Source organism: Schistocerca gregaria, chromosome X (genome assembly GCF_023897955.1).
Source record: "Schistocerca gregaria isolate iqSchGreg1 chromosome X, iqSchGreg1.2, whole genome shotgun sequence".
In the NCBI taxonomy this organism is placed as follows: domain Eukaryota; kingdom Metazoa; phylum Arthropoda; class Insecta; order Orthoptera; family Acrididae; genus Schistocerca; species Schistocerca gregaria.
The window spans coordinates 804343369-804366498 of record NC_064931.1 but is presented as its reverse complement, the minus strand read 5'-3'; positions in this window follow the sequence as shown (position 1 = coordinate 804366498).

The following is a 23130-nucleotide window of genomic DNA, read 5'->3' as shown; positions in this document are numbered from 1 at the left end:
GTTCACAGAAAGAGTATAAATTCAGTAGCTAATAGAAACAAACACTAGTTGTTGGCAATTATATATATATATATATATATATATATATATATATATATATATATATATGTGTGTGTGTGTGTGTGTGTGTGTGTGTGTGTGTGTGTGTGTGTGTGTGTGTGTGTGTGTGTGTGTGTGTGTGCTTTGGACATATTACCCATATTTTGTAAACTCTTACTGGTTTAAAGTAGGATTAATTTCAGGGCTACTCTTCCCATAATACATGAAAGAAGCATGGTTCTGCAAAAGACACCAGGACGAATTACCAGTGTCAAATAAAGCCATGTACTTCTCAAGGAGTGGTAGCCTTACTGATGTTAGAAACTTAATGATAAATCTTACATATAAGAATTAGTGGCTGGCTGCAGTTAACAGTGAACAATCCAATAAAATAACAAGCAAAATGATTAACTGGATAGAAAATTATTAGCATCAAATACTACATAGGTAATGACAGATATTTGAGGTGTGCATAAATATTTCTTCCAGGATAGTTATCTTTACAATGCAGCCCTCACTTTCATAGAAAATCTTTTCCCATGTCAACTCGACAATGAATCCTAGTATCAATAAAAACAAACAATATTTTTTGTGAATAATATGCAAGAATTTCTCAATGGCCAATGTGCTATGGGCTAGTGTATGACAAAGGAGCGATGTGGAGTTACAATGTGACATTATCTGGTGAACTCCCATTGGCTACACATTCCTCACTTGCCTGATAAGGATGAGAAAAATATCAGTAAGCTTTGACAATTTTTTGTAAGCCAGCAACCAATAGCTTCTATACCAGTGTGGACATTGCATATGGCAGCGATGTAGACTACACTAGTAACAGTCAATCACATAATGATATGAGTTGATTTATTCAATATAGGAACACAATACAACATGATACTTCACAAATTATGGCGCGAAACATAAGACAAAGGAGACAAATCAAAGAAATCAACGTAGAGGTGAATACAAAGCGGCGATAATGCTTGGCTGTGATCGACACTCGCCACACCAGTTACAACTTTTCTATTTCACATTTCAAAACAAAACATCTCGGTGGTTATTCCTCAAACAGAAATAGCCTGCTTAAGAGAAATTCTTAGTCGTTATGTGAAGTTTAATTAACTTTAAATGCATCATTTACATTTTATTTTATTAAAAAGTTGTTTATAGACCTACAACTTTAATAATAGAAGATGTGGTTTAACATGCCCAGACTCTTCAAAATGGAAACGTTATATACATCAGAATCCACTAGAATGGAGGTTATGTTTCCCAATTATGAATTTTTTGCTCATCAGTGTCCAGTGCTCTGTTGAAAAGATACGCCTAAGTTACCTCATCACTTTTTTGTACAAGTCTCAGGCTCCTCAGTTGTGTTTTTAAGACTTCATAGCAATAATATTTGTCAAAAGCTATACTACACTTTCCGGTTGTTGATACCTGTGGCTAGTACGTAACTTCAGATTTTTGGTTGTTGGAGATTTTATGCATTTTTCAGTAAGTAAATTGTCGTAAATGCACTAATGAAACAAAATAAATGTTTCTTTTATACAAGCTATTTGTGAACAGCATTCTTTGTACTAATTCTTTGTGTTCTTGAAATAGAATGGACCAAACAGGCATTAAGCGTCCTAATTCAGGCATTTTGCGATGAAAGGTGTCTGTGTAATGCTCACAGCCACCTGTACTTCAGTAATACTTTATTTCTGAGTAATATTCATATTACTTTACATAGTGATTTTCGATTTGTATGTTTTACACCTTAGTTGACGAAAGTTCACATTTAGTTTGATTGTCTGTCTTGCCTTAACTCAGCATGCTACCAGTTTTGTAGGTGCATCATATAATGGGGGCTTCATGTGAATCCTCTTCTTCGAGAAAATTGTGTAGTGGCACTGTTCGAAATGTGCACACACACTCAGGGTTGAACAGAATAAAGGCACCTTAATAATTATAAGATATAATACATAAACAAAGTTGAGCAAGGCTAGATGATGCCTTACATGTTTGTCATGCATTTTTAGTTTTGCCCAAAATGTTGTACTAGTATTGGCACATGAGCATGATTGTTATGAATTTGTCACGAATTGGAAAGTATTTAGTTTGTTGTCTGTTCCTTGACCTATCAAAGGGTTTTAACTTCTGTTGCAAACATTAAAACAATTTGGCATAAGAGGCACATAAAATAATATTCTCAAGATAGTGCTAAGTGGGCACACTGAGCTCAGTGAGGGTGTTTTTAATACATACTCTTTCTGTGTTGAATGAAGCAAATTAAACACAGAAAAATTTATATACATAAACAATTAAATTACTTAATTAATGTCATTAATTTAACAAATTTAATTGCTAAATCAATATCAGTTTATCTGTATCTAATTAATTAATTCGTCAAAAAAGAGACTGCCTTAGAAACATTCCAACTGCCTTCAGCCTCAAAACTACTACATGTAGAAATACACATCATTTTGGACTGCACTGAATACTGTCTAACAGAAATCCATGTAGAATGTAATACAATTTTAGTTAAAAATAATGGGCATTTTGCCCAAACTAGAGTTACTTTAAAATATATGAAGTTTTTTCATTGCCAATTAAAATCCATATAGAATGAAAGGAAATATTAGTTGAAAATATTGGCACTTGGATCACTCTAGAATTAATTTCTAAAAAAATGATTTTAATTTAGATCCATTATTCATATTTTGTTACCATTAATGATGGAAATAGAAATTATAATTACCATTAATATTTTAGATTTTATTGATTTCGTCCATCAAAGTCCATGTTACATGACCATGTAAAACTAAATTATTGTGATATAAAATAAACTTCACATATGTTAGAATTTATTAAACAAAATGAATTAGTAACTAGTTTTAACAAATATTTTATAACTTATTCGTTTTGGTGTATAAAATTCAGTGTTGGATGGCCATCCAGCACTAGATTATTGTGAAAAATCAATATTAAACAAAAAATAGTAAATCATGAAATTCATTATCATTATTTTTTAGTTGCTTTATTTCTTTATCTGGGTTTAATATTTCCAACCTCAAAAAATTGAAAATCTGAATCACTAAATAATTTCAACTATCTGTCTGGCATAGTAATTTTAAATTAGTTATTCAGTTCCAAGCATATTTTATCTCCATGTCTACTATTGAAATATTCACAACTGGTAATGTTACATAAAAAATGTACTTGTAGTTCACTGATCTTCTTAAACATAATAGGGTTGCTGGCATTGTTGAGCTTCTTCAGTGAGGCTTTCATTTATTAAGAAAATTTAAAATCCGTATGGTACTGTATCATAATTTTCTAGAACTATCGTTTTATCACACTGAAATGAGAATTCTTTCTTAACTTAATTGTTGATTAAACCTTTAGTAGTTACAAAAAAATGGCTCTGAGCACTATGGGACTTAACAGCTGAGGTCATCAGTCCCCTAGAACTTAGAACTACTTAAACCTAACTAACCAAAGGACATCACACACATCCATGCCTGAGGCAGGATTCGAACCTACGACCATAGCAGTCGCGCGGTTCCAGACTGAAGTGCCTAGAACCACTTGGCCACCACAGCTGGCTTAGTAGTTACATCTCTAGTTTTTTGGTTGTATTCTAACTATACCTTTTCTTTCACTTCATCCTCTGTTAATCTTATCATAGATTCACCATTCAGCTTTTGAACATTCTTATAATTTAAAGTGAATATCTTTATTTTCATCCTTGTATTTTTTTCATTTTTCCAAAGTAATAAATTTTAATTCGAGGTGAAGCCCAATCTGTTATTGTATAATATCTTAACTCATCGTTCCCTTCACCTAGCATACACCCTCTCTCCACAGCATTTTCACCGTTATCAGTGTACTCTACACTTTCTATATCAAAATATATAATAGCGTTTCCTAGCTTATCTAACATATCATATGAGTCTTGCGTTAGATGTAGTGCATGCTGCTATAAAATATATGTAGATTGGTTCCTGCATAATAATCCTTGAAAACATCTGAACCATACTGTCATTGATAAAATTTATATCTGTATCATCTAATCGAACATACAGTAGTGTTTCATAAAATTGTTGTAAATCTTCAAGTTTTCTCGTTGTCCAAATTTCCCCTGCAATGAATTCAGACATATCTTAGCAACACCTCGTTTTCCTGAGGCTACTTTTGTTTGGCCTTGATCTAAGTCAATATCTATTTTTCGTTTTACATATTTTATTTGCATTTTATTGGTTACAAACATTAATTCTGTATTTACTAGATTCTAATGTGCAAATAACTAATGGTATTAAGATATATAAATTATTTAGGAGAAATATAAAAATCCTATCGCTATTCCATATAAAACAGCATCAGCTGATGTTCAGCTTGATACAGTATTAAAGGAGTTACGAGATATAAGGAATTTGTGTTTTAACTCCACATCTAGACAAATTAAATTTAGAAACTTTAAATGTTAAAAAAGTATTAAATTGCCATAAGCCGATTTTTTACACAAAATTTATTATTTTTCATTTCTTCATCACAGTCTCTAAATGCTGTTATTTTCAAGACCATAATGTCGAAAAATGTTTCTGCAACTGGTATAAATTCTTATAATTATTTTCTCCTTTTATGAGATTAATATCTTCAATATTTGTAATAAGTGTATTGTTATTTAAATATTTTATAAATAGCCATAAGTCAAATTTTTCTTTACATGTCTTTTTTTTATTTCCAAGAAGTTCTGTATTAGAATATTTCTTTCTGTTGGTATCTTTTTTTTGCTTCCTCTTATATAGAAAATATTTTTGTAAAATTTGCTTGAAAGCAGCTAGAATTAGAAATGCAAAATTGTTGTTAAAATACATAAAAGCTAATTGTTTTCAAAAGTAGTTTCATACCTATCTGAAAATAAAATTAGACGCAAGCCCCCATATGTTTGAAACTAATAAGATGTATATAAAATATGTAGAGGAAAAGTAGATATTGACTTAGATCTAGACAGAACAAAATTAGACCCTGGAAAATGAGTTGTTGCTAAGATAAGTCTGAATTCATTATGGGGGAAATTTGGACAATGGGAAAACTTAAAGATTTACAATAATTTTGTGAGACACTATTTGATGTTTGATTAGATGATACAGATATAAGTTTTTATAAATAACAACATGTTTCAGATGAAGTACAATTTCAAAGATTATTATGTAGTAGCCAATTTACAAATATTTTATAGCAGCATTCACTAAATCTAATGCGAGACTCAAATGATATAATGTATTAGATAACCTAGGAAAAGCTATTATATATTTTGATATAGTAAGTATAGTATACATTCGTAATGGTGAAAATACTGTGGAAAGAAGTTGTTTTCTAGGTGAATGGATAGATGAATTAAAAAATTACTGAAAAACAGATTGGGCTTCAACTGGAACTAAAACTTATTACTTCGAGAAAAATGATACAAACACAGGGATGAAAATAAAGGGATTCACTTTAAACTACAAGAATATTGAAAAGCTGAGGATGAAGTGAAAGAAAAGATACAATTAGAATACAACCAAGTAACTGGAGATGTAACTACTAAAAATTTAATCAACAATCAAGTTAAGAAGTAATTCTCATTTTAGTATGATAAAAGAATAGTTCTAGAAAATTGAGATACAGCACTATGCGGATTTTAAATTTTGTTCATAAATTTTTGTTACATATAAATAAAAGCCTTACTGAAGAAGTAATTTTTTGTATGTAGCATTATCAGTTGTGAATATTTCAATACTAGACATGTAGATAAAATATACTTGGAAAAGAATAATTAATTTAAAATTATTTAAAAAGACAGATATTTTTTATAAATTAATTCAAGTGTGATCCAAATGTCCATTATTTTCAACTAAAATTTCATTTCATTCTATATGGACTTTAATTAGGAATGTACAACTTCTGGAACTTCCCAAAATTAGTTCTAGCGTACTCAAAATGGCCATTATTTACAACTAAAATTTATTTCATTCTATATGGACTTTAATTAAATGGTATCAGAAACAACCTGTAATTTTTAAGTGCACTCAGAATTGATGTGAATTCATATATATAGTTGTATGTGGGTAGGTTGAGCACAGTTGGAGTGTTTTTAATGCATCTCGTTTTTGACTGGTTAATTAATTAAATATAGATGAATTTACACAGAGGAATTAATTATAGTAACTAATGAAATTGTTAAGCCAGCTAGCTTAACAATGTAGATAGCTAGCTTAACAAGTTAATTTAATTCACTTGACAACATAATATTATCTGTATTTAAATAATTAAGTCATCAGAAAAACAGTGTACATTAAACAAACCCCAGCCCCATTCAGTGTACCCACTTACTACTGACATTTATTGAAAATAGGCAATATAAAATTTAAAATGGGCAACAGATTGGAAACTATGTATTCAGCATTCAAAAAAGTAAAGCATGGTGTACCACTAGGTCCAATACTGGTACCATTACTATTTATTCTATATGTAAATGACGTGCCAATAGCTGTACATCTATCACTGGTGATGTATGCTGACAACACATCTCTAGTAGTCAGCAGTTAATGTGCAGAAGACCTTGAATTCAGGAGTTGTTTCTTCATGGGAAGCGCATATAAATACACTCCTGGAAATGGAAAAAAGAACACATTCACACCGGTGTGTCAGACCCACCATACTTGCTCCAGACACTGCGAGAGGGCTGTACAAGCAATGATCACACGCACGGCACAGCGGACACACCAGGAACCGCGGTGTTGGCCGTCGAATGGCGGTAGCTGCGCAGCATTTGTGCACCGCCGCCGTCAGTGTCAGCCAGTTTGCCGTGGCATACGGAGCTCAACCGCAGTCTTTAACACTGGTAGCATGCCGCGACAGCGTGGACGTGAACCGTATGTGCAGTTGACGGACTTTGAGCGAGGGCGTATAGCAGGCACCCGGGAGGCCGGGTGGACGTACCGCCGAATTGCTCAACACGTGGGGCGTGAGGTCTCCACAGTACATCGATGTTGTCGCCAGTGGTCGGCGGGAGGTGCACGTGCCTGTAGACCTGGGACCGGACCGCAGCGACGCACGGATGCACGCCAAGACCGTAGGATCCTACGCAGTGCCGTAGGGGACCGCACCGCCACTTCCCAGCAAATTAGGGACACTGTTGCTCCTGGGGTATCGGCGAGGACCATTCGCAACCGTCTCCATGAAGCTGGGCTACGGTCCCGCACACCGTTAGACCGTCTTCCGCTCACGCCCCAACATCGTGCAGCCCGCCTCCAGTGGTGTCGCGACAGGCGTGAATGGAGGGACGAATGGAGACGTGTCGTCTTCAGCGATGAGAGTCGCTTCTGCCTTGGTGCCAATGATGGTCGTATGCGTGTTTGGCGCCGTGCAATTGAGCGCCACAATCAGGACTGCATACGACCGAGGCACACAGGGCCAACACCCGGCATCATGGTGTGGGGAGCGATCTCCTACACTGGCCGTACACCTCTGGTGATCGTTGAGGGGCCACTGAATACTGCACGGTACATCCAAACCGTCATCGAACCCATTGTTCTACCATTCCTAGACCGGCAAGGGAACTTGCTGTTCCAACAGGACAATGCACGTCCGCATGTATCCTGTGCCACCCAACGTGCTCTAGAAGGTGTAAGTCAACTACCCTGGCCAGAAAGATCTCCGGATCTGTCCCCCATTGAGCATGTTTGGGACTGGATGAAACGTCGTCTCACGCGGTCTGCACGTCCAGCACGAACGCTGGTCCAACTGAGGCGCCAGGTGGAAATGGCATGGCAAGCCGTTCCACAGGACTACATCCAGCATCTCTACGATCGTCTCCACGGGAGAATAGCAGCCTGCATTGCTGCGAAAGGTGGATATACATTGTACTAGTGCCGACATTGTGCATGCTCTGTTGCCTGTGTCTATGTGCCTGTGGTTCTGTCAGTGTGATCATGTGATGTATCTGACCCCAGGAATGTGCCAATAAAGTTTCCCCTTCCTGGGACAATGAATTCACCGTGTTCTTATTTCAATTTCCAGGAGTGTATTTTCAATGGTGCAGCCTCTTTATAAATGGATGTAAAACAACTTTCATGAGAGTACAAAGAAGATGATCTTGATATCAATGTTTGGGGCTGATGTATTTCAGAAGTTCACTGCAGCAAGTTTCTGGGACTGATGGTGTGTCGTGTACAGCACTATGAGCTTAGGTTGGCACTAGCCAAGTAGGTTGGCCATACTTCCTCCCCCAACTGTGTTTGTGACCTCTCTCACTAGGGGTGGTTTATCTGGCCAGCACAGGGTGAGCGGTGGCCATGTGTGCTAGCATTTGGAAGCTTCCAGTTGCTTGCCAGTTGTCATGATGTTGTGTGGCATTATAACTTGATAGTGTGTTTTATTGTAGTGCCCGTGAAAAGAGAAAGTTACCTGCTGCACGCTGCATGGTGTTGTATAGTTAAAGTATGAACAGACTGTGGATGAAAATATACTCCACGTGACATATCCTGCCAAAGAGGAAATCAGGCATTGTTATTGCATCTACATTGTACAGTGTTAGTCAGGTACTGTGTATGGATGGCCACATCACCACTATTTCTGTCTTACGTTCATCTACAGTGTGGCACTAATTGATCACTGACCTGTGTTATGCTTTCATATAATACAAATTCCGTGGATGTACACCAGTTGTTGACCACAGTTCAATCCTGGTTTGCTACACTCTTTCTCATGGTGATGTTTCAGTTTGGCATTGATGTGTGCTGTGCTGACTGACTTGGTTTTGAGGTCGTTATTTGTTCTTAGAAATGCGAGTTCACTGTGTATGGCATGTGCCTAACACTTGTCCATTTCATGTGCAGTCAGAGATGTCATTTCCTGTACTTTGAACGGAGGTGGGTATCAAAGGACTGGATGTAAAGCTGTGCCACCAGGTTTCCAAACCAACAGAAAAATAAGGAAAGGAACAGCGTCTATAGCTTATGATATTTGATAACATATTTGTGGCCTCCCTGTTAACTATTGCCTGTTGAGCATTGCTAAATACCTGGTAGACTAAAATTGCAGGTCAGGTTGATTGCTTTAGCTGTGGTCTTGCTCTTCCTAAAAGTAGTAATTCCTACATTTGCTTTTAAGAAAAGGTTATAAGTTTTCTAGATGTCATGAGTTGTCTGTTTTTTCTATAAAATCTATGTGATTGTGCAGACTGAGAGATAGTGCTTATGTTCAGCTTATTCATTTTTTAAATTTGGTAAACCCATCGACTGGCCATTATTAAGTCTTTTCACTAAAGCATATTTCAGAACTATCAAGATTAACTAACCCAAAGGGAAAACTTTGGTATGATGTAGTTTACCTTGGTTTTTGATTAAGTAATTTCTCATTTTTTCTTAAAATTAATCTCAGTGGTTGCTCTTGTACTTATTGTTTAAGTTATTTACAAGTCTGGTACCCACTTCTTACATCAGTCTGACACATAGGATAAGAGTCTTGTGGTACTGAAATTGAAATTAGTTTACTATTGTGCTGGTTTGTACTGTGGATCATTGTTTTCTGCAAAATTATTGTTTTCTAATGGTTTTCTGTCTGTACGATACTGCTTCAAAAATGTTCTTGTATGAAGTGGTGTGTATTAAAAGTGAATTCTATAAACATCACTGAACTCAATCAATCACTCCACCTGTGGTCTATCCTATGATAATATATCACACTCCAAAGATGGACTGTTTCATTGCATGGGAGGTTCATATAGATAAATGATGGTCTATAATTAGCACAAATATATTTCTCATGAAAAACATCACAAACTGTTGATTGAGATACTTTTTTAAGAATGTGTTTTTTGTACTGTATACATATGTGGAGTAGTGCAGATAGTATACACATATGTAGACTACTCAAAATGCAAAATATGGTTACTAGGTGCATTGGAAACCTATTACCTAGGCAGTCCTGAATAAATAAATTCAAAAAATTACAAATATGAACAATGTCTGCTCTGTACCTATATGGAACAATTGTTTTAAGAAATAAAGTGCACTGCTTTGATGAACAAAAATATACATAATCATAGTACTAGTTGTAAAGATAACTACCACATGTATACAAATAGACTTAAAGTGACAAAGACCCTGAAAGAACCAGATGCATACTTTATAAAAGAAGCTTCCATGTAGTAGAAAGAACTTAAACACACTGACTAAGTTGTCAGCTAGTCACAGCCTGTTGTTACAGTGTAAGATTTTCTTCCACAATTTCCACGTAAAATCATGTAAAGGTGTTGTGTTGGCCACTTTACAGATACCCAACTATATATATTTCCTTGCACACCTGCATGTATTTTCTTAACTCTGTCTGATACTACTTCGTGTAGTATCACACACACACACACACACACACACAGGGTGATTCTTATTAACGTTTGAAGCCCCCAAAGTGATGTAGATGACTCTGACAGAAGCAATTCAGTATAAGAGACATGCAGAATCAAATGTCTGGAAATACCACAAAAGAGGGTGGCAAACAATGAAATGTGACCTTACCAGATGACATACCTCACTGCACATACAGTGGTGCAGCCTATCCATCTACATCCATACTCTGCAAGCCACCTATCTGTAACACCTGATCAACCCAACCCAGGGCAAGTATTCACTTTGGTGTGGCTCTGGGCGTATATGCATGACTTCAGTGCACGAGGCTCAGGGTTCTTGTGCCTCACAGGCAGTGTTATTTTGCATTCCTTTAGAGAGTTATGTGCATACATTGATGTAAGATTTATTATTTTATTTACTGGTTTTGTGCTCCCCACTGGTTAACTGCAATGTACAGGACAGCAAAATAACCATCGTAATGCATCTCAATCAAATAAGTATAAGCTTCCAAATTCCATTGTTACCAGGAAATGACCTAAATATTCTCTACTGCATAAAATCTGTAAACAAGAAATGAAGAAGCGAAAGGAAACAAACACAAAAGAGAACAGCTTTTGCTTGTTTATAGTGAAGACAATAACTTTGTAACTTTCATGTTCAGAACAAACCACATTTACAAAGGATGTTTGCAAACAGAGTAGTCTAGTGGAGCAACGTGTAGCGCTGCCTCTATTGGCGACAGAAGGGTCAACAAGCCCAACCATGGCATGTACGATGACATACATAGTCTGGTGACATGTTCAACATTTGTCATTCAACTTTGGGGTATTTCCAGAGATTTGAGGCCCCTTTTAGGTAATACTGAATTACTTGTCTAATCTTCTAAGTTTTCTATGTAGGTACCAAATACCTGATAACATATCCATGTATATCTTGACATATCCAACAGAAAAAGTGGTCAGTGGGTGAAAGATAAATAAATAAGCTTTGTGTAAAGTTATAAAAATTGAAGTAGCATGAAATCATGCTTAACTAGGATGTCGTTGTGAACAGTTTGTGGAACACTACTAGGACTTAAAGTCAGGCAATAAAAATACTCACCAGAATATAAGTGAAAATTGCTATTAATCTCAAATTTACAAAATAATAAACAACAATTAATTAATTAATTAATTAATTAATGGTTTGTTTGTCCATAATAACTTTCGCAGTCGTGGACATAGTTTGTTTATAAATATATGAACAATTAATAAGACTTTAGAAATAAACAAATTATACACACCAACATTAAAAATCCTTGATGAAATACAAACATTTATCAGTTAACAGTTCCTTTAATTTTGTCTTAAATATGTTACCATTTAACAGTTTTATATTATTTGGCAGTCTGTTATAAAAATGTCTTCCAGCAGAAAATGGACTATGAACTGTTGCTCATTTATTACTACATTTTATGTGATAATCCTCTCTATTTCTTGTATTACGTATAATTATAGATTTTACTATTGATTATACTATGCTCCTGATTTTCTTTTACAAACAGTATTGTCCTGAGAACATACAATGAATAGACTGTTAGTATGTTATACTTAATGAAGTAATCTATACAGGACTGACCTTTACTAATATCAGCTACTATCCTAACTGCAGTTTTCTGGGCTCTGCCCCACACCAAATCTCCATGCCATTTGCAGGTGGAAGCCTATGATTGCAAAACAGATTCGTCTTAAGGCAGGTGTGCTATTATGTTAGAAAGGCATTTTATAGGTAAGGTGTCACAGGAGATTTTTTTGCACATATAACTGACGTGCTCCTTCCGGGTAACATGTTCATCTACTGTAGTGTCTAGGAAGCCTGCATACTCATATCAGTTGACAAACAATCAAACCAGTCATATTGATGAGTTTTATTACTACAAGAAAATTACAATACCTAACTTTTGCAATTACACAGATATGTTGCAAGTAAAGGGCGACATACAAAATAATCCAATATTCTTCAGTATAGCCAGTCCAAAGTCTGTTCTACATAGAGAGTACAAGCAAAGCGATTAGAGTTGGTGCTGCTATTGAACCGAGCGTCACCCATCGGTTGCAGTGCTTATGTCCTCTTCGCATAGGGGCTGCTGCCATCACATTGTCACCCTAGAGGGAGGTCCGGTCAGCGTGCAATTCGCTGACTTTTTCTCACAGCCGTCTCTTCTCTTTCGTTCCCAACTGGCGTGTCCGCACTTGACTTTACACCGTAGCATTCCTCCTCTCCGTCTCCCCCAAAGCGACGAACTGTCGTCTTATAACTAGCACGACAAAGGGAGAGGAGGCAGCAGCGTGGATGTTCTGAGGGAATGGAAGCTATTGTCAGACTTCCGGTCGTAGCCCACCATCCGGCCTTTGCTCTGGTGGTCTCTTGGGAAACGCCCAGAAGGGTACGTGTCCAGCTCCTGAGGCCCATACGAAGATATAGAAGGTGTCAGCTGCTACAGCGTGTGCAGGTCCAACCCCATCGGTAGGACAAGAGGAGGTGGAGGAGACAATGCTCCGTCTCCATGGGATAGTCCCACAGTGTCGTGATGATACCTTCTGGCGGCTGCTGTGGCCGCTCTCTCCTCAGGATCTGTGAATCTGGGTGAAGAAATACAGAAGAATCACAGTGCACATGACATTGGCGAATTTCATTGTGATGTCGGCGCTGTAATTCGTCTGGGCCTGAAATGAAATACGTACATGCGCCAAGTCGTCGAAGGATCTAGCCTTGGGTCCACCATCTGCTACACCTAAAAACCCTGAGAAACACTATCTCATGCGGAGCAAAGTGATACTTACGGCCTTCCTTTGGTGCCGGTTGCTTAGGAGAGTGGAGCAGGTGGGGCAGTGTCCGCTGGCGGCGCCCCTGAAGCAATTCCGCCAGTGATGTTCCATTTTGTGGATGCAACGATAGGAGACGAGAAACAATTGCAATGCTTGATAACTGGTGAGTGTGATGCGAAGTTTGACCATCTGCTGCTTGAGGGTTGTGACAAAACGTTCAACTTCGCCGTTTGACTTTGGATAGAACGGTGTACTAGTTAGATGTCATATGCCATTGCGTTCACAGCAGGTTTCAAATTCATTTGACGTGAACTGAGGGCCATTATCTGACACTGAGTTCAGGCAAACCTTCAAGGCAAAAAATAGAAGGCAACGCCTGAACTCTTCTACCTGACGTCGCCGAGTTCATTGGCACATCAAAAGGAAACTTTCTATAAGAGCCTACCACAAAGAGTGTTCCAGAAAGGTCCTAAAAAATCTATATGCCATAGTGATTGCGACTTAGAGTATGCAGAGAACTTTTATGGCAGAGCGGACTGATTTTCCACACATGCGTGACATTGTGATGTCAACTATTCTATTTGGGTGTCCATACACTGCCAAGTACAGTGTCGCACTCATTGTTTCGTGTCCTTGGTAAAGTAATTGCAACACTTCTTCTTGTAAGGCTTTGGGGAGCAACACACATCAATTTGAAGAAAAATCACACCTTGCCATACAGCAGGCTATGCCAATATGCAAAGTATTGGCGCGCCACAGAGTTCTTTATGCTATGCAATGAACGCAACCAAGATCTACGCCGGCCTGTGTAGCCGAGCAGTTCTAGGCGCTTCAGTCTGGAACCGCGCGACCGCTACGGTCGCAGGTTCGAATCCTGCCTCGGGCATGGATGTGTGTGATGTCCTTAGGTTAGCTGGGTTTAAGTAGTTCTAAGTTCTAGGGGATTGATGACCTCAGATGTTAAGTCCCATAGTGCTCAGAGCCAAGATCTGCGAATGTATTTTACAAAAATTGTTCAAATCTAAATCAGCTTCCGTGGCCTGTGCAGTTTCCCTTTAGTTCAGAGGAAAGGATTGAAGCAATTCAGAATCGTGAGCATCGATGTGACAACAAGCTGCAGCAGAAGGGTCAAAGTCTGTATCAGGGCCAAAGGGCCAATTGGAAGACGTGAAAGTGCTTCCACATTACCTTGTTGAGTTGTCGGAAGATACATTACTGTTTATTGGTATTGAGACAACAACAAAGCCCATCTTCGCCATTTTTGGGCAGTTCGTATAGAAACTGGCTTCATTGAATGAAACAAGGGCTGCAATGGCTTCTGATCAGTTACTAAGTTGAATTTTCTGCAATATGATTGATGGTTGAATTTGGTGACACCACACGCAATAGCCAATGCCCCTTTCTCTATTTGTGAATAGTTATAATGAACTTTGGACAACGCTTTAGATGTGTAGCGGTATGTTAGACGAAGATGGAAACTGTCAGGATGCGCCGTATTAAAATTCGTCCGAGTTTCCCAAGTGATCTATTATTTCCAGCTACAGTGCCCCCATTCTTCTTGCTCTGTGTCGCCGTGTCCCACAATGCTGAGGACATCACTTCACTATTTGTGAAATGGCTTGGCTCAGAATGGCTGCCCCAGCGATCCATGTAGTGCACTGCTGTGTGTCGACCTTGTACAACCTCAGAGTTGTGACAACGTCGGGATGTGCTGGCAGTCGACTCAGTGGCCTCCATCCCCATTGTCTCAGCGTCGCTCGTGGGAAGCTGCAGGGTGGCCTGCTGCTTACTTCTTCGCGTCACTTTTAGGATCGCTTCCCTCTTTTAGGATCGCGGCGTCAACAAGCGCCTGCAATCGGACAGCCAGATCTGTGGCCCTCACATTGGGATGCCTCCGGCGTGTGTTGGGAGCCAACCAGACTGCCCACAGTAGCGAGCCGTGGTGTGGCCCACTGCTGGATGGCTGTGGACCCTGGGTTGGCCTCAGAGGGTCGAACCAGTGACCTCCCGTGGACTGGAATGCTGGCGCCCCATCTGCTGCTACGTGTAGCCATTGGTGTGATACGCCCCTCTGTCTAGGAGAGCTGTCACATTTGAATGCCTCGTTAGTAAACCGGCGCCTGTTTATACGCGGCTTTACACCTCTGTTTTGCTAACACAGCGCTCCGAGTCACGCACTCTTAACACCTGGATTGGGCCAGTGTGCCCATTCTGCCTGTAATTTGCGCCATGGAAACCGGGTCTACGGCCCTGTGGCTTCCATTCTACTTTACAACCGCTGGTAGCGTAACTTACTGTCAATAGGTCTGTACCTGTCTGTATCTTGTGGACTCATAAATATTGCACCAAAGCTAACATTTACACATCTTAAACGGTGGTGCCACTACATTATTCCCCCCTGCAGAAAGAGCCTGTCCCCGGGTCTACCTCTAACTACTCTTAAACTTATCTGGGTCGGCACATACTTAGGACATATTTACTAGTATTATTAGAAAACTCTAGTTCTCTTAAAACACGTGACATGAGACAAAATGTAAAAATCCCTTATTGGATGACCACTCCACTTTATGCTCGATCAGCCCCTTACCTACCCGTCTTACGCCCTTGGTATACAATCCACTGGGATTTGGACTACCGTCGCTCTCCACCTGATCAGAATGAAAACAACACACAACAAAGTTAAGGCTACGATGGCACTTGGCACAGAGGTGCTCACAATGATCGCTACTTGTCGTTGCCTTTCCCTAAATCTGAGCAACATGCTGTACAAGCCATTCGGCTGATATGCACCCCTCTTGCTCTGGAATGAAATGGTTTACGGATCTCAACAGACCTGACTCCAGAGTTTCATTTAACAAGGTCAAATTCTGCCTTGGCAAAAGCTCTAAAGTTGATTCTGGCCAGTACAGTTGTGACTGTGTAACATTCAATTGCGTGACTCATGAAATTGACGCTGGCAGATGGAAGGTTGGTCCTATTACGTTACACACAGTTCCATTGATTAAAATTCCGCTGCCCTCGAGCTCTATACGTTTCGCTTCTGCAAATACTCCCCGCTCAAAACAACTTGCTACTACTATTTATTTTTCGTAGGCGGAGAAGATCCAATACATCCCAACCCGTTACAAGTTCAATTTTTGGCTCCATGATGTCCCTTGGACAGTCTATTCCCACCTTCCTGCCCAAAAATAACTGCAGCATGCACGTATCCGGATTGGTGCTTATCACCCTGGTTGGACATACCGTTACCTTCCCTCTATGGCAGCTCCGTAATTCCTCCCTCGTCATCTCGGCGTACCAGCTATTAACTGCCGAGATCAGCATTACTGCCTCAGTTTTTACTTCTACAAACTTTCTCAACGCTCCTCTTCTCAGTGACCTGACGACAGGGATACCATCACCCTTCCTCCCTCTTCAAAAAGACTGCTATCCCTAGAAGGCTCATAATACTTAGAATCACATAAAACGTACGAAAATACAACGCCTAATTAATTTACGCAATCCAATGAAACAAAACAAGAAAACAAAAAAGCTACAAATACTCTACTAATTTCTGAATCGCAAAGCATGCTGTATTCTATCTCCCTGCTTTTCCCTGTGCTTCACGCTTCTCTCCACTCTCTGTTTCTTCCTCTTCCCTTCCTGTGACAACCCTTAAATGGCCACAACTGCCCAATGTGTACTATCGTTATTCTAGTTGGGAGCTGAACGTTAACATTAATGGGGGATGTACTTTCAACTACTTGGTATGGCCCTTGATACCTCGTGACGAATTTCATCGTTTTCCCTTTTGGCATATAGGGGTTGGATAGCAATACCCATTGCCCTACTCTATACTGCGGTAAACTTCCTTTTTGCTTCACTGCGTCTTCCTGCCTTTCCAAAGCCTTCGTATTTGCCTTTTGTACCCGTTTCCAAACATCCCAAATTGTTCTCACGAACTGACATACAGACTGACCGGTCCTTCCTTTCTGTAGCATCACTAAATCAAACGGTGACGGCATTTTTCGCCCATACACTACCTCATATGGAGACAAACCAGTATTGGTATGGACTTTTGCATTGTATGCACATACAGTATGCTTCAAATACTCGTTCCACTGACGGTGATGAGAATCCACATAAAGGCTCAGTATCTTCGCGATTGTTCTGTGCACTCGTTCTGTCCTTCCGTTCGCCAGTGGATGCAACGCGCTTGTCCTCAACTCCTTTATGTTCAACAATTTACACAGTTCCTTCATTAAATCCGACATGAATTTGGTTCCTTGGTCAGTAATTATTGTCTCTGGTGCACCAAACTTCAAAATCCAGTTATTTACTAACGGTTCTCCAACTATTGCTGCCTGTTGATTTGGCATAGCCATCATCTCCACATACCTCGAAAAATTGTCTATTGTTGTCAGAAAGAATCTATTCCCCAACGGTGTTCGACTGAAAGATCCTAAGACATCAATTCCCAACACAGAAAATGGACATGTCACTTCCAGCATTCGTTGTAGCTGTATCTGTTTCCGACTCAAATCTGCTCTCTGCGCACATGGTATACAATTCATAACATACTGGTCCACATCTACTTTCCTACCCCTCCACCAATACCTCTCCGCCATTCTTCTATTCGTCGCTCTACTCCCACCATGGCCAGATAACACGTGACCGTGTGCATCTTTTAAAACTTCATCTCTCAGCTTCGCTGTCACTACTACCCTTGGCCCGAACTTCGTTTCCCTGCACAGAAGACCATCATACATATTAAATTGTGGCTGTGTCCGATACAATTTACAATCATTGTCAGTGCCCCGTAGTTCTTGCCATACTGCTAGGTCACACCCTATGACTTCTACTTTTGCCACCTTTCTACTCAGTATATCCGCAGTACCGTACCTCTTCCCATGTTTGTGCACCACATTGTAGTCGAATTCACTAAGCCTCACAGCCCACCTAGTGAGTCTAGTGGACGGATCCTTCGACCCTAACAACCACTTCAAAGCAGCATGATCTGTCACTACCCGAAATCTAGTCCCATATAAATAATATTTAAAATATGTGATTCCATAGATTACATTACGTGTCTCCCTCTCTGTTGTTGACTAATTCCTCTCTACTGCATTCAGCTGCCTAGATGGACAGGCTACAGGATGTTCTTTCCCATCAATTTCCTGGCTAAGAACACACCCTAATGCTTGATTCGATGCATCACATGCTAGAATAAATTCCTTTTCAAAATCTGGAAACACAAGAACAGGACTTGATGTTAACACTTCTTTCAGTTTCTCAAAAACTTTCTGACACTCTGATGTGCACTCAAATTTCACACCCTTCCGTAAAAATCGCGTCAATGGCTGTGCTATAGCTGCTAAGCCATTCACAAACTTTCAATATAAATTGAAAATTCCGACGAATGATTAAACTTCCTTAACTGTTTTCGGCTCCCAGCTGTCTATGTTGCTCCATACTACTTGAAAACACTACAATGTCATCCAAATAGACCAGACACGGTCGTAGTTTCAAGCCCTCAAGACAATCTCTAGCAACCTCTGAAATGTTGCCGGAGCGTTTTTCAACCCGAATGTCATTCTGATGTACTGGTAATGGCCTCCCATAGTACAGAAAGCAGTTTTTGGACGATCCTCTGGAGCGACCTCTAACTGATGATAACCACTTGTCAAATCCATCGCAGAAAAGTACTGGCACCGTCCTAAGTGATATGTTTGTGATGGAGTATGCATCAGTTACTGTCTTATTATTAAGGTATCGGTAGTCGCAATACAACCTGTATTTCTTAGTTCCATCCATAGATTTTGTAGGCATTACGACAATGCCCGCTACCCAGCAACTATTACTATGAAATTTCCTGGCAGATTAAAACTGTGTGCCGGACTGAGACTCGAACTTAGTCCCGAGTTCGAATCTCGGTCCGGCACACAGTTTTAATTTGCCAGGAAGTTTTATATCAGCACACACTCCGCTGAAGAGTGCAAATCTCATTCTGGAACTATTACTATGCTTTATAATACCGTCTGTGAGCTGTCGATCAATGAAATCCTTCACAATCAGCTGCAAATACCTCGGTATTCTGTATGGTTTACGGTAAACAGGTGCTTCATTCCCTGTTGGTATCCTATGTTCAACTAATGGAGTTGCTGGTAACGGCCTTCACGGGAAAAAAACAAATCCTTAAATTCTCACAACAATTCTTCCATATGCTCTATTTCTCCTCCTTTCAAATGCTTAACTTTGTTTCGCAATGCAGTTCTATTGGCAGTTAGTCGTGAATCACTGTGCCTACCTCTCGAACACCAGTCTTCGTCATCCGGTACATCCAAATTCGCTACTAAAACTCCTTTTCCCAAATTCGCGTCTTCAGCGCTAAAATTATCCACGTTCCCTTTTGTATGCGTACAATATTACATTTCACAAATTGAGCTAATGAATCCAAAACTTAATTATCCTCCAATGGTTCAATAACATATACCGTACTCATAGGTAGATCTGACTCTACACTTACCCAAAAGCGACTTCCCGGCTCCACTAGACACACACTCATGCGAATTAAGCCTTAATGCTAATGTAGGCAGTTCAGTTCGTTTGTTCATTGCATTGAACGGCCCTCGTGACAGCTCTGCATAGACAACAGTTTCCCCTATCTGAAATAACATTCCATCAAGTTCCACAGTTTCTTGTTCAAGGTCAATTTTGGTATGATGTTGGTGCAAGAAATCTACTCCTAGGATCATTTCGTAGCCCTCGCTTACCCATGGTACTGCTTCCATGCATGCATTAAATCGAACTTTCCCTATGCCAGAGTCAACTGCCACTGACCCCAAAGGTGTGACCTCCTTATCCCCTATTCCACGCAATCTATAACGTGGTGGGTCTAACTTCCTTCGTCCCTATAAACACTTAGTAGCCACTGACACTTGTGCCCTGTGTCCAACAAAATCTTAAACTTTTTCGTTCCTATGAACCTTACCACTGAACACTCCACCTCTGCATACGTATTTGTAACACTGAAATTAAAAGGGAGCTCCCTTAGGTGGGTCTTGGGCCCCCTCTGCCATTTAATTATTGTCCACCTCTACTAACTCCACTTCTCCACCCTTCACGCTGCTGATTTCCACCCCTTCCACTATTCCTCGGTGACTGGGTACATTGTCTCTGCACGTGTCCTGTACGACCACACTTATAACATTTTATATCCGCTGAAAACGTTGCTTGTCTATCATGTACCCCCGTTGCCACGTCTATTTTCTCATGTTGAATTGCCAGCTGAATGGCCAAATACAAATCTTTCGGCGTCCCTTCACGCACTTGACGCGACATATGCGCCGGTAACCTCCTCAGAAATACATCAACTGCCCTTTGCTCGGCCTTCTGCAACAGAACACCATTTTCTTCATCGCTCTGACCCAACTCGTAAGTATACTCGTTAATTTCTCGTATCCTGTCCGCAAATTTCTCTACCGTCTTCCCCTGCCTCATCGTCATTATACTCAACCTCTCCCTGAAGTACCGAGCGCTATTCTGTTTCTTGTGCCTCTGTAAAAGCCACTCCTTTAACTGCTTAAACTGTCCTGCCTTCCTTAAGGCCTCAGAACACCTTACATATGTCTTCGCTTCACCTGTTAATCTAATCTTGGCTACATGTGACAACTGTTCATCAGACCAACCATTAATCACAGCTGAAGTTTCCAAGTCCTCCACAAACGAACGCACATCCTCAGATGCCTTGCCAGAAAACGCAATAATCAAACACATGGCAAGTGGATCAATCTCCTGCTGTGGTACCCTAGGCAGCAACGACTGATCCGATGCGGTTTCCCACTCACTTCTAAATGTTAATTCACTTCTCAACTGCTTATTGTCCACTGTGAATTGTGCTACCTTTTCCAACAAAATCCGTACCGTTTCTGGTTCCGACACACCTTGCATCCCTGACTCTGCCATTGTGTTGCTTACGTTCCCATTTAGTCCTGAAACATAACATTTAAGTACAAGAATAACCTGACTTCCTACAGCTCCGTATCATCATACTCAGTAACATCATACCCCAATAAAAAAGTAACCAAATCCCTCAAAAAACAACATCTTACTGCCCCAAACACACTAACACTTATTCTGACAAAAAAAAATCTATGCCTACGCAAAACATCTAAAATGGACTGCCAGGAGCCATACTCAAAACACGAACAAAAGAAAAGAAAGAAAACATCCAACATTCAAAAATAAGAATTTGTCAACACTCACCACATTTTGTTACTGTAATGTAGGCGGTGGGCTCGAATGTCATACTGTACAGACAACACCTGCTATTCTGTCACCAAATGTAGCGGTATGTTTGATGAGGATGGAAACTGTCAGGATGCACCATATTAAAACTCGTTCGAGTTTCCCGTGTGGTTTATTATTTCCAGCTACAGTGTCCCCGTTCCTCTCGGTCTGTGTCACCAGGTCCTGCAATACTGAGGACACCATTTTGCTGTCTGTGAAACGGCTTGGCGAGGAATGGCTGGCTCAGCGACCCGTGCAGCGCGGTGCTGTGTGTCGGCCTTGTATGGCCGCTGAGTTGTGACGACGTCAGGATGCGCTGGCAGCCAACTCAGCAGCCTCCATCCCCATTGTCTCAGCGCCGCCCACGGGAAGCTGCAGGACAGCTCCTGCATGCTTTTTCGCAGTCACGGTTAGGATCACGGTGACAACAAGCGCTTGTGATCCCTCACCTCTGGATGCCTCCGGCATGTGTTGGGACCCACAGTAGCGAGCCGTGGTGTGGCCCACTGCTGGATGGCTGTGGACCCTGGGTTGGCCTCAGAGGTTCGAACCAGCGACCTGCCGTGGACTGGAATACTGGCGCCCCATCTGCTGCTGCGTGTAGTCGGTGGTGTGACACGCCGCGCCATCCAAGAGAGCTGCCACATTTGTATGCCTTGTTAGTGAACTGGCGCCTGGTTGTACGAGGCTATGCACTTCTGTTTTTCTAACGCACCGCTGTGAGTCATGTACTCATAATACCTGGTTTGGGCCAGTGTGCCCCTACTGCCTGTAACTTGTGCCATGCAAACCGCTGCATTTACTCTTTTCAGCGGGTCTATGGCCCTGTGGCCTCCATTCTACTTCGCAACCGCTGGTAGCGTAACTTACGGTCAACAGGCCTCAACCTGGCTGTAACTTGTGCGCTCAGAAATATTGCATCAAAGACAACCTTATCCCATCTTAAACGGTGGTGCCGCTACACATGCGAAAGCAATAGACCTGTCTTTATCACCAAATCTGGGCAAAAGCACTGCACCGATTCCATAAGAAGAAGCGTCAATTTGCAACACAACTGGTTTACAAGGATCAAAGTGAACCAAGCGTCGATCACTGAGCAATGCATCTTTAAGTTTTTGAAAAGGTTCTTGGCACTCACCTGTCCAAACAAAGGAGACGTTCTTACGACGATTTGTGCAACATTCGGCATGAACCGAATATAATAGTGAATTTTCTCTAAGACTGACTGCAACTCTATGAGAGTGTGCGGAACTGGCAGGTCTCATATGGCTAACAAATGTGACTGAAGAGGATGTACACCTTGACTGCTTATGACATGACCAAGACACTGCAACTCAGGTTTTAAAAAATCACTTGTCCAGTCCACACTTTAGCCCTGCAGCAGATAGCATACAAAACAAAGCACCCAAATTTGCAATGTGTTCTTAAGCTGTATGACCTACTATGACAATATCGTCCAGATAATTTGAACAATTTCGAGCAGCGAGCTGTTCGAAATATCATTGGAAAATGGTGGGTGCGGAAGCACTGCCAAAAGGCAAACGCAAATATTAAACAAGCCCAAATGAGTGTTCACAGCACACATGTTTTGAGATTCTTCATCTAGTGGTAATTGAAGATATGTGTCGTGCAAA